This window comes from Temnothorax nylanderi, unplaced genomic scaffold (genome assembly GCF_030848795.1).
Source record: "Temnothorax nylanderi isolate EJ_2023f unplaced genomic scaffold, tnyl_v1.0 TNYL_tig0371_pilon, whole genome shotgun sequence".
NCBI lineage: Eukaryota > Metazoa > Arthropoda > Insecta > Hymenoptera > Formicidae > Temnothorax > Temnothorax nylanderi.
In genome coordinates this window covers 53,044-67,262 of record NW_027249433.1, presented here as the reverse complement: position 1 = coordinate 67,262, position 14,219 = coordinate 53,044, and the positions used below count along the sequence as shown (strand labels likewise).

The window sequence follows — 14,219 nt, the reverse complement described above, 5'->3', positions numbered from 1 at the left end:
TTCTTCGAAGTATGTTTATATTGTACTTTACTTTCGTTAACTTGGATGCTTCGAATGTACAATCTCGCGTTTTCAAAATATAATAATTCTGAGACACTGTTGAGGCATAATTGTCTAGCACAAGAGATCCTCTTGTGCTAGATAATACGAGTTGCTACAGAGTGCCTCTATTTGTAAGAATCTCTTCTCCCCCACCCCCTCTCTCTCCCCCCATTCCCGAATTCGTATCGCATGTCATTACCTATTATAAATGTCCTCCTTTTCTCTCGTTTTCTCATGCAAGAACATTTTATATTCAACTATGTGGTATACAATTTTGCCGCTATATATTGACCGCAGGGAGCTGATACCGAAGAGATCTTTAAGAAGGAAGGTTTATCCAAAATTGCACATGTATGTACGTATATGCTGTCTTGTAAATTGTAAAAGTTGAAAAGAACGAGAAAGTGTTCTGTAGCGCAATTTGTATTGTAGGCAAGTTATGCTAAAATATTTGTGAATTGAGTCCCTATTATCCATTATTATGATATAATTTTTATCAAAAAACGCCCTTTAAGACCCCTTTGGGGTAAATAAAGTATACTTTGAATGAATGAATGAATGATATAATTTTTATCAACAATATTAGAGGAGTAACGAAAATTAATTTTATTAAATATTCAAAGCAATTGAGAGTTTTTAGCATTAAGTATTTCCATTTTCTCATAATATGTATAAAATATTGCAGGGGACTTATGAGTTATGCGAAGCAATTGATACTATTAAGGTTTATTGGTCATATGAAGTTTGCACACGTCAAGCTTGACATCCTAAAGATCACAATGCATTCTGAAAACGATACCGTGCAGGTTCGTTGGGGTATACGTGGTGTCACAGGCTGGAAGGTATTTTCTATGTTTTGGAAGTAAAATTTGAAAAATACAACATGCCATAATAAGCGCTAACCAGGAAATGTAAGTGTAATCAGTGCTATAAACATTCCTTTTAATAGTAATATAAAATTGTTCTTATAAACATTAATTATAATTAATTCAAGTTGTCTATTATTTGAAAAGAACTTCATTTTTAGTTTCGTTTTTATTCTACCTTCAGAAAAAGATAAAATAATTTAGATTTCCTAAAATTAATTTTGCTTATGCTATCGGAGAAGAAACACTTATTATAAAATTGATTATAATACCAAGACAATTATATATAACGATTTCAGATGGTACGACGGCTTTTTTATTTTTTACGTTAATGCTGAATGGAAAAGTCTATAAGCATATTGCGGACAAGATGATGCCTAATCAGGATACAGCCACGAAAAAGAAAGACATGCGCATGGCACCGAAATTAGCGCTATTCACAGGCCTTGTAAGCATATTTAGTAACAACGAGGATTCTTTGAATTGAGCTCTGTCTTAAAATCGCATCAATTGAAGTGAATCTACTGCTGAGTGCTGAAATTATACGATTTTATCCGTCACAACGAATAGACCAAGAGGAATGCTTTTTCCAGTCGATGGTTTCGAATGTTGCTGACGTATCTATTTCGTTGCAAATTCATAATTACGAAATGATGATCGGTAGTAAATGAGAGATATGTGAATTAAAAAGATGTGTACATTACCTAAACAGTATCTTTGTATGATTAAAAACTATCTTCATCTAATTTTTTAGTGACAATGTCCGAATAATTTGCGTTAGTATTTCTGTGTAAAAAAAAAATGACGATTATATTACAGTATATCTGATGATTTTAACATAATTATAGAGGTAGGGTGTCTAAATTGTTATCGTTCCATCCAAATGTAGCTTTTATACTATTCGGATAGTATCGATATTTTATGCTGCTTATAAACAAGTAAAAAGTATTTTAAGACACCTTGTATCGTTTCGGGAATATAAAAACTTGTGTTTAGATTACAGATATACGTTTTGGGTACTGGCGTATCTATTTCGTTGCAAATGTATCATTATGAAATGATGATCGGTAGTAAATGAGAAATATGTGAATTAAAAATATGTACATTACCTAACCCTTCATCTGATTTTTTAATTTTAGTAGTGACAATGTCTGAATAATTTTGCGTTAGTATTCCTGTGTAAAAAAATATGACGATTATACGATTATATTACAGTATATCTGAAAAATGTTAGAAAATGAAACAATTGTTTAAAGGTATCCTGTATATCATAGCATCTATTTGCTTCGCATGTATATATATAAACCGTGTCTCTTGATATTGTTTTTTAGATTGACGTATGGGCGGCCGGAGTAATTCTATATATTCTCCTGTGCGGCTTTCCGTCATCCGTATTGTTAGATAACAAACAGGAAGAATTATTTGAGCGTATTCTGAGCGATTAATATGAATTTACATCGCCGTATTGGGATTCCGCAAAGCAGCTCGAATATGCCCCACACAGCACCGAAATATTTCAGAAAGCTTTCAAAAAGCTGTCAATGAAATATGAAACCTTTCAAAAAAATATTTCAGACATGTTTCAGACATGTTTCAGATATATGAAATGTCCGCCAAGCTGAGATATCATAAATGTTTCTGAAATATTTCTAAAATGGTTTAGAAATATCTCTGAAATGCTTAAGAAATATCTTTGAAATGCTTCAGAAATATTTCTAAAATAATTCAGAAATGCTTCAAAAATATCTCTGACATGCTTCAGAAATATCTCTGAAATGCTTCGGAAATATCTCTGAAATATTTCAGATACTTTTTCTCATATACAGGGTAATCCGGAACAATTTCCTGTCCTTCATAAATCATATTCTTGATTATAGTCATGATTTTGCTTCGCCGGAGGCCTGCTTATATTAGATTCCAACTGAAATTTACTTGCGAGTTAGTCTTATCATTATGCGCCACCTAGCGGCGTCGTTGTAAACTGGCGCGGAAATACTTCTGAATAATTTCAATGTTACATTTCAATATTATTTTCCAAGTTATCTTTCGGAAAGCTTTCAATGATACGTATTTTAGACATTACGTACGAAATATTTCTCTGTGAAATGTTTCGTAATATTTCAGAAATATTTCAGTGAAAAGGGTCATAAATGATTTCGATGAAACGTTTCAGAAATACTTCTGAATAATTTCAATGTTACATTTCAATATTATTGTCCAAGTTATCTTTCGGAAAGCTTTCAATGATACGTATTTTAGACATTACGTACGAAATATTTCTCTGAAATGTTTCATAATATTTCAGAAATATTTCAGTGAAAAGGGTCATAAATGATTTCGATGAAACGTTTCAGAAATACTTCTGAATGATTTCAATGTTACATTTCAATATTAATTTCCAAGTTATCTTTTGGAAAGCTTTCAATGATATATTATTTTGATGAAACGTTTCAGAAATATTTCTGAATGATTTCAATTTTACATTTCAATATTAATTTTCAAGTTATCTTTCGGAAAGCTTTCTGAAACATGTTGTGCTGTGTGGCACAACAGGCTGCAGGCACAGCTAGAACTTCGCTTCAGCACGGAGGACGTGTTAGATCATCCATGGCTTGCGATAACTGTCACTGTATTATAAACCATAAGGGTTCCCCTCTCTCACCAATTATTGCTGATATCACATTACAAGACATTGAAGAAAAGGCGATCCTTCTGTTACCCTTTCACGTTACGCTGTTCCGTAGATACGTGGACGACGTTATTATGGCAGCTCCACCTAAATTCTTTGATTGCATCTTAGAAATTTTTAACTCTTTGCACAAGAGATTACAATTCACTATGGAGATCAGTGAAAATAATATGCTTAATTTCCACGATGTCAAAATGATGGTGAGAGACGGAAAATTCATCTTTGATTGGTACCACAAGCCCATATTTTCCGGGAGATATCTTAACTACCACTCACACCATCCAATCTCCCAAAAACGGGGTGTTATTTTTGGACTTGTGGATAAAATCGTGTCGATTTCACATCCACAATTTCACATGAAAAACTTCAATCTAATTATTCAGGTGCTCCTAGAGAATGGTTACCCTTTACCTTTCATCTTCTCTACCATAAAAAACAGACTGACACAGGTTTTTCTTTGCAAAAAGAGCGGCGGAAATGCTTCATTAGAATCTTACAGAACCAAATACTTCACTGTTCCCTATGTCAAATCCACGTTAGAGAAATTTAAAAATATTGTCAAAAATCTAGATTTTGAGATGGCTTTCTCTGTCACACATCCTCTCAAAAGATTTATTAAAACAGGCAAAGACAATCTCGACAAACTGGCACACAGTAACATCGTGTACAAAATTCCTTGTAAAGATTGTGAGGTAACTTATGTGGACCAAACAAAAAGACAATTGAAAACCAGAGTGAAGGAGCATAGATTAGACATTAATAAAAAGTCTGGTTTCCCCTCGGTCATCTCTTGCCATCGGTTACCATGGCAAATTCCTGTTTGTAATTTGACAATTTTGAAAATTAAAATATTATATAATAGGTACATTTTCAGTACTACATCCGCTCATTGATTAAACAAGAAGTTAAATTAAGTAACTAATTAAATTATTAATATTAAATATTAATACAATAAGAGAGATATTTGTATTTACATTTATCAAAATAAAAAATAAGTTTAATTATGAAAATAAATATTAATAATTGGACTTATTAAAAATTAAATAATTTGTTCAGATATTGCGCTCGAATTCTTTTCGCGTTTTACAACGCCCGATCGTTTCACATTAGATGGCGCGACGCGCGAGTCGCCACTCGCAAAGAGCCCCCGCCTCCTTCCTCACTCGTTAGGTGTCATGGCCGCACTTGCTTGCGTTTCTTCGAACGTGTCGAGTCCGTTACCTCTTTCTTGACGGATTGATCGTTGCGGCGCGTGTTCTGGAGACCAACCGAGCGAGAGTCGGATCACCAGGGAGAGCTCACCGCCAGGAAAGGGAGAGCTGCGGCAGCTAGCGTCCGAGAGGGAGGATCGAGGCGAGGAGTCCGGTTCAGCGAGCGGAGCCCTTAAGAGATTCTCATTGGGACGCCATATTTGTTACTTTTATTTGAGGGTTCATATTTTTAGGGTTTATACCGTCATTTTTAAGGATTAACCATTAATTGAAGGTTAACTATCACTTGAAGGTTAACCATCATCCAAAGAAAAACCCTTAAAGTTGGGTGTGATTTCGGACCGCCAATTGAAGATTAACCTTCAAATGATGGTTAACCTTCAATTGGCGGTCCGAAATCACACCTAACTTTAAGGGTTTTTCTATGATGTTTTTTTAACGGTTAACACCAAAAGTTGAGTGTATTTTTCCATAAGGGTATAGCTTTAATTTCTCCCAAAATTGTGTTACCTAACTCAACCCAAGTGACATGTATTTCAAAAAAAGGTATAAAATCTTTAAATTGCGCCAATTGCAAAAAGAATATATATATTGCTTTAAAAAATAATTGTTGTGCAATTACTTTAAAAAAATAAAACCCATGTGGTACATATCTTTGTGTTCCCATTCAAGGGTCTTCCTATTCCAACACAAGTGGTAGTAACTTTAATTCTCCTTAACAATATTATAATATTACAAATTGTTTCGTGCTCGGCCGAGGTGACCTCGGGACACGAATTGAATGCCGGGACCAACTTGACAAGGGCGCGGGGCAAGGGCCTAGAGGAGTTAGCGAGGAGCGGATTTTAGATGACGCACGCTTTTTGGATTTAATTCACAAGCACAATTTATTTCAACACGGTATTTGTACAGAGTTTTCTCGCACTCGCGCGACCGAGCGGGCTGAGCATCATGGTAGATGTCGTGACGGAAATCTTGCGTCGCTCGTACTCTCTGCGATGGCTCGCGAAACGGAGATCTTGAAGAGCGATTGACTACCGCCCTCGCAATCGGAGATCTTGAACGCGACCGACGGATATTTTGCTCGCGAGACAGATGAGCGACCGCGAACACGATGACTCGCGAGATGCTCAGGCGCACTTAGGTTCACTCGGAGACGCGATAGCGGGCGCGAGTTTCACACTCATCATAGAGTTCCTATAATAAGAGTTAAGCCAATGTGGTGACGATTTTTGATTGGTCCGCCATATGTAACAGCCAAGCAACCGCGAATTTTAAATTATGACATCTAACCTACGATCTTAACTGAATATAAACAATCTAACCGAAATTAGGTTACATAATAGGCATATAATAAAAGTTATAATGCCAGGGTGTGCAGCTCCAGGGTGTTCTAACTCATCGTCAAAACGATTTAAAATGTGTCATTTCCCTTTAAAAGATGTAGAAAGATGTGCTCTTTGGGTACTTCATATGAAACGAGACAATTGGACACCAAATAAATTTTCAACGCTATGTGAAGTAAAAAAAGAATCTTTGTAGATTAATAAATATTCCCAACAAACACAGAAACAACTTATATTACGTATACACGTAGTGTTAATAATTTTACTACTGTATATACATAACATATATATACGTAAATATAATTTTTTAAGTTTTACATCTGTTATATGATATAGGCTGCGGTCCACTTGACGCTACAAATGCTTTGGAGCGTTCTTCTTCTCCTTCTTTCTTCATTGAAAGAAAAGAGAAGAGAAATTCTTCGAAGCATTTGTAGCGTCAAGTGGACCGCAGCCATATAGTTAAATTTTTGGTTTGCTGGGTTGTCAATTTATAATTATTAATTGATACTTATATAGCATCAATAATATGAAATTATATACCTCAATCTAATGTAAAATAATATTTAACAATGTGAAATAACATTTACCTTGGACATAAGATTACTTAAATTGCAAATTGATAATTGTTCGAACAAGTAATAATTATTAGTATCAGTCATTATTTACTTATTCGTATTAAAAATTCGTTTTAGACTCATTTCGAATTAGAAGCATGGGAGTGTAGGACAGACGAATTAAAAAAACTGAAAAGAAATGCTGTACCAACTTTATTTAATAATAGTGAGTAATAATAAATTAATGATAAAAGAATTTCTAACGATTTAAAAAATAATTGTTATATAATATAATTTTACATAAAATTTTATGTAATGCATTTTCAGAAACTATAACAAGTAGTAATGTACAAAGAGGTTTATTACAAAGAGATAAATCTGTTGTTGATAAAGAAAAGAAGAATATTACATATGAAGAAAATGAGCTAATAAAAATTATGGATTTAGAACAAGAAAACATAGAATTACACATAGATGAAAACATAGATCTAGTTGTTAGTGATGAAATGATAGTTTCAGAAGAAAAAGACTTTCTCGCAGATCAAGAAAATTTAACTTCTCTTTTGAAACAAAATAGTAATGTAAATAATGTACAAGTTACAGAGTTGTTAAAATGTTATGAAAAATCAGAAAAACTAAGACTGAAAACTAAAGAAAAATTATTACAAGCAAAACGTAAAATTAAAAGATTGGAACAAAAAGCCCATACATTACATAATACAATTGATAAACTGCCGCAGGCTGTTACAAAGCTTTTAAATCAGGATCAAATGTCGCTCTTACGTGGTTCTTACAAGAAATTGCCTAGTTGGTCAGAAGAAACTTTACAAAAAGCTTATAAATACAAATTTATTTGTGGAAGTACAGGATATGAAAGATTACGAACAGATTTGCCATTACCAAGTTTGAGGACTTTATGTAGACGACTTGAAAATTTGAAATTTGATAGCGGAATATTACATGAAGTATTCAAGTTTTTGCAAATTAAAATATCTCAATTTACAAATAAACTTGATAAACATTGTGTTATAATCTTAGATGAAATGGCGATAACGCGTAGCAAAACATTAGATCCAGTTAATAATACTTATTTAGGATATATAAATCTTACAAATGCAAATGATTCTAATTCAAACGAATTGGCAACGCATGCTTTGGTTATTATGCTCGCAGGTATCGGCAGTAGATGGAAACAGATAATTGCATATTATTTTACAGGACATTCTTTTGATGGTTCTAAATTAAAAATAATCCTTTGTGATATAATCAATAAGACTGAAGAGATTGGCCTTCGTGTACATAGTATTACGTCTGATATGGGTTCCTCAAATATGAGTATGTGGAAAGCATTTGGAATTATGGCTTCACCATATTCTACAGTCGTCAATAGTTGTATACATCCAACTAACAACAACAGAAAACTGTACTTTTTTCACGATGCAGCACATGCGTTTAAGAACTTAAATCAAGGATTATTACGAAATGAATATATTATTCTTCCGGATAACTTTGTTAATAAGTATTCTCTACCAACAAATAAAGTAGAAGCATGTCATATAAGAGAATTATGTTCAGTACAAGAGAATGCTTTAGATTTTGGTTTAGCATTAGCTCCAAAATTAAAAAAAAATTATTGGATTCAAAAAATCATTTCCTGAAGATGAAAGTAAGCAGCGCTACAAGCGTTATAAATAATACAGTGAGTTCAGGATTGGAATTTATTTCACATGAGATCGGTAACTCAAACTTGATTACAACTGCTTGGTTTATTAATATGATGTCGAAATGGTTCAAAATTATAAGTTCGAGAAATATAAGATTAGCTTTAAGCAAATTATCTGAAAACAAATTCTCTGAAACTATAGCGTTTTTGGAAGAAATTATTGAATTAATGGCTTCTATAAAAGTTGGTAAATCTGGAGCATGGAAACCATTTCAAACAGGGATAATAATAACAACACATTCAATTATTAATTTATCAAAACATCTACTGGACTATGAAAATTTTGAATTCGTTTTTACATCGCGCTTTATGCAGGATTGCGTAGCCCAGGTAGAACATAAAACTCATAATGACATCATGATGATGTCATCATGACTTTATTTATCACTTAAAAGTTATCTTAACAAAATGACACGAAAGTGATTTGTAGATGACGAAATAAATTATAGATTTTAAGCCCCCTAATATCATCGCATTTGCTGTAAAAAAACTTATGCCACTTGAATATAATGTTATAGTATGTGAACAATAGAATAAACAAGTAATTAATAATATTTAAAACAGATGATCTCTTTATGACTAATTCTTGAGATTTCATATATATACGAAATCTATACAACAAATCTTCCAACAGAGTTCGCCCGGATCGTTTTCTGTTATTTCCGCGCAGGTTTGTATAACCCCCACTAACCACAATTCGGGAACTTTCCACAGGCGGGAAGCATTTCGCGGTTTTCCTATGTAAGGATGGTCACAGCCAATGCGATTACTTCGTTTGTTTGCCATCTTTGCGATCTGGCCAATCTGTTAGTGTAGTTGAATATGGACTGTTGCCATTCAATGTGAGCAAACGAGTGAGCACGAGTGCACGAGCAACAGATTAACACGTCGCTTTATCATGTCTGGAAATAATAATAATAAGGTAAGTAGAACTTATTTCATCAAAAGAATCCTTTCTCTAATCTCTTAACATATTTCTGCGCCGCCTGACTCGAGTAAATGCTATAATTGAAGTTTTCCAGTCTAATTTAACCTTTCAATTTTTTCCTTATTTTTTTAACCTATTTGTTATTTAATCTTATTTAATCATACTATTTCATATCCAACTTGTTCCCTATTTTAAATTTACAGGCTAAGCAATTTAAACAAAAGATACCATCAAAGTATAGAATTAAGGCTGCGAAACAAATTAGATTAGTCAAACTTCAAGCAAGAGCTGCAAGGTCTACTGTACTTTATTCTGACAACAGTAGTGATGACAATAATACAATTTGTAGTTTTGAAAATCTTACTGACTTTGACCCTGAGAGTGATAATTCTTTTGAAAGGGAGGTTATAGATTTTCAGGAGAATGATACCCCTAATTTAGATCATAATTCAGATAGCAATTTTGATTTATCTAATAATTCTATCAATAATTGCAGTGAAAATAATAGTATTATTACAGATTATATGGATGAAAATAGAGATAACGACGGTGTTGAGCAAGATTATAATATACACAGTGATGTAAATCTAGAATCAAACTTTAATAATGAAGAGCAAGTGAAGAATTATTTATTAAACATGTTAAGAGAATGGGCTTTGCGTGGAGTATCGAAGAAGAAAGTAGATGCATTGTTGACTCTGTTAGGGCCAATTTTTCCTTTTCTGCCTAAGAGTCACAAGACTCTGTTGCGTTCTTCGAGAAAAGTTACTGTCTACGGTATGGATAACGGGCTGTTTTGGTACAAAGGAGTAAAACTGAACATTCGACAACTACTTTCTGATGAATACATTCGTCAACACGGTGAAATAGCGATAGATGTCAATATAGATGGTATTCCTTTAAGCAAAAGCTCTGAAATGCATTTCTGGCCTATTCTTGGCAAATTTCGAGATTTTGAACATCCCTTTTTAATTGCTGTTTATTTGGGCCCTGGAAAACCTAGTGATGTTAATATTTATTTGAACGAGTTTGTTGTTGAAGCAGCGAATTTACAAGAAAATGGATTTCAGTGGAGTGATGGTAACATATATCAATTTAGAATTGTTAATTATGTCCTAGATGCTGAAACTCGTTCATTTGTAAAGCAATGTATCGCGCATGGTGGCTACCATGGATGTGAAAAGTGCACTGTACGAGGGACATATTATAAGAGTAGAATGTGTTTCTTTGAACAAGACTGCCCGCTTCGTACAGATGAATCTTTTTGCACTAGAGATGATCCTTACCATCATGTCGGTAATTCAATATTAGAGGATATTGGAACTGGTATGGTTTCTCAGTTCCGTCTGGATGCACTGCATCTTGTGTATCTAGGTGTTGTTAAAAGAATGCTTAATTTTCTCATAAGTGTGCGTTCTCGTTGCACATTGCCAAATGTGACTGTGTTTGAAATCAATAATGTGTTAAATGATATTGCTGGCTTTTTTCCATTAGAATTTACTCGGAAACCGAGAAGTTTAGGTATTCGTAATTGTTGGAAAGCAATGACAGATTATAGAAGTCTTTAGTTAGTTTTTTGAAAGACGCGTCCGTTTGTCATGCGCGTCTTCCCGAGATGTCTCTCGCTATTACTTTTTTCCGTTTCTTCTTTACCAAGCGCGCCACGCGCAAAGAGAGAGCGCTCGTTTTATTCACTACGTATTTTTCCGTTCTGGCGAACTAACCGTTTTTGTACAAGAGAAAGAATAAAATATACTTTTGTAGTTCGTCAATTAGCTTGTGTGGCTTAATCTGTACACCCCAATATATTACAACAGGTTATGGGCCCAGTCCCGTAAAAGATTGTGTGTGTACGGATCGGAAAACTCAAAGGAAACAACAAAGTCCTTGAGGTTAGGAAGAATCTTCTAGACGAAGGAGAGTGATAGCGAGAGAACGGAAAAATGGAAAGCTCAAATCAGAACGTAATCAAATTCACGGGTGAAAACTGGATTACGTGGAAGTTCCAGGTAATGATAGTATTGAGAGCAAAAAACGTATATGACATTGTGACGGGAACAAGGAAACGGCCCGCGGCATCGTTTGAAGAGTGGAAAAAGCTTGATGTAAAAGCTCAAGAAATAATCGTCACAAGAATGGAAGAAGGTCCTCTAATACATTTGCTGTCGTGTAGTACGTCCAATGAGATGTGGGAGAAGCTGCTTTCGGTGTACGAGAAGAAATCTAAAGTAAGCGTTCATTTGCTACAGCAAAAGTTCTTTGCGCTGGAGAACAAAGGAGAAAGCATTTCAGTGTTTATTTCTCGACTGGAAGAAATAAGAAGCCAGTTAAGACAGATGAGAGAAGACATATCTGAAAGTATGTTTATTACGAAAGTATTAATGTCGCTTCCAGACAAACTTAAACATTTTGTATCGGCCTGGGAATCCACTGCGGTTGACTCTCAAACACTGCAGAAGCTTACTTCAAGACTCTTAATAAAAGAGGAAAGGATCAACTCAAGTGAAACGGTAACAGCCCTGGCGAGTAGTACGGACAGCAGCAAGAAGAAACAGAGTGGAAATCGAGCGATTAAATGTTTCGTATGTAACAAAACGGGACACATAGCCAAAAATTGTTTTAAAGCAAGAGATCAAGAACAGAAGAAAGAACAGAGAACATACTATTGGTGTAAGAAGCCTGGACATTTGATGGCTGATTGTCGTCTCAGGAAGAATAAAGAAGAAAAGAAGAAACCGAAGCAGGAAGAAACAGATGGAAATGCATTCCTTGGCGAAACTCTATTGGCATCGAATTGGTGTAACGAACAGGAAACAGCGCTCACGGGAAAACAACCATTAAGCGGAATTGATTGGTGTATGGACAGCGGTGCAAGCGAGCACATGTGTAATAACTTAACTTTGTTTGAATGTTACAGCGAGGTCACAGATAACCGTAAGGTAAGAATAGGCGATGGAACCTGCCTGAAAATATGCGGTGTTGGCACGGTAAAATTATCGGCGTGGAATGGACATGAATGGGTAAAGACGCAAATATCTGGTGTATTATTTGTGCCAGAACTAAAGATGAACTTGTTTTCACTTGGCTGTGCGCTGGACAAAGGTTATAAAATTCGTTCAGATAACTTAAAATGTGAGCTTATAAATAAAGTCGGAAAAGTATGCGCTATCGCGAAACGACAAGGTAAGCTATACAAAATGATCTTTAAGTCAAGTCAAGATAACGGCTGTAAATCGGAACGTGAAGTCCAACGTATTGCAAACTGTCAAATAGCAATAGAGTCGTTAACGGATTGGCATTTGAAACTTGCGCATCAAAATTTTGAACATATCCGAAAAGTTCTAATGCGGAATAATGTAAAGTTTAAGGAAGAGGAGTCTCAACCGATGTGTAAGGATTGCATAGTAGGCAAACAACACAGGAGTACGTATCCAATGAGTAAGTCAAGAGCATCGAGGACATGTGAGCTGATTCACGGAGATGTATGTGGACCCATGGAAATAACATCCTTAGGAGGTGCGAGGTATTTTTTATTGCTAAAGGATGATTATTCAAGTTATAGACAGGTCTATTTTATCCAGCATAAGTCAGAAATTAAACAGAAAATCGCAATCTTTATAAAAATGGCTGAAAATACTACGGGAAATAAAGTAAAAATGTTGCGCACGGATAACAGACTCGAATTTATGAATAGAGATATACAACGACTGTTAGAGGAAATGGCATTTGTCACCAGCGATCCGTGATATACATACACTCCACAACAAAATGGGCGTGCTGAACGTGAAATGAGAACCATCGTGGAAGCAGCAAGAACGATGCTTCATAACAGGAATATGTCAAAAGTTTTATGGGCTGAAGCGGTAAATACGGCGGTGTTTACTTTAAATAGAACGGGTTCAAGGTTCAAGTCCAGAAAATACAAAATCTCCGTTTGAGTTATGGCATTCTAAGAAGGTGGATATAGATATATTCAAAGTCTTTGGATCAAGAGTAGCGGCACACATACCTAAGGAGAAAAGACTGAAACTAGACGCAAAGAGCAAAGAGGGAATCTTCATAGGTTACAGCGAGAATACAAAAGGTTATAGAGTTTTCTTTTCTCAAAATAAGAAGGTCGAGGTTTTGAAAGATATAATATTTCTACCGGAAGAAAGTAAACCATCGAGGGAAACGAAAAATGTCCTGACTGAAGAAGAAGAGGAAGCTGAAAAAGAGAATATCGAAATAAGAAGCGGAGATGAACTACATGAAGATGAAGGTTCAGAAGCAGACAACATAATGGAAGATGGAGAAACAACAGTCGAAGACAGTTTCAACGACAACTACGAATCATGCAATGAAGATGAAGAATCAACGCAAGGGTATAACTTGAGAGATAGAAACAGATTAAAGAAGCCTTCAACATATGAAAATTTTGAATTGAGTTACGTGTCTGTAGCGGAGGAAGACGAACCTCAAACATACGATGAAGCAATGGCTAGCAGAGAAGCAAAACAGTGGAAAAGGGCGATAAAGGCTGAAATCGAAGCTTTAGAAGAAAACAATAATGGAATGTGGTAGAGAAACCGAATAACTGTGAACTTATTGATTGTAAATGGGTGTTCAAGAAAAAGCGGAATGAGAAAGGAGACGTTGTAAAATATAAGGCCCGATTGGTAGCGAGAGGTTTTAAACAAAAGAATGTATTACTTTCGGAGGTATACAGTCCGGTCGCGAAGTTAGCAACTGTTAGAGTCTTCTTAGCGGTTTGTAATCACCTAAATGTATCTGTATTTCAAATGGACGTCTGTAATGCTTTCTTACATGGGGAAATTGATAACGACGTATATATATTGTTACCACAAGGTTTTAATT

The 14,219-nt window shown here is 34.9% G+C and overlaps 1 protein-coding gene and 1 long non-coding RNA gene across 3 annotated transcripts in view; one reads left to right on the top strand and one right to left on the bottom strand.

Moving 5' to 3' along the window:
- The window catches only part of LOC139781881 (bone morphogenetic protein 1), a 143,652-nt gene that overhangs the window by 97,810 nt on the left and 31,623 nt on the right, over positions 1-14,219 (bottom strand). The window lies entirely within an intron of this gene.
- Positions 326-1,726, top strand: LOC139781880 (uncharacterized). Its single transcript, XR_011720718.1, has 2 exons — positions 326-953; positions 1,208-1,726. It is a non-coding gene; the product is annotated as an uncharacterized lncRNA (long non-coding RNA).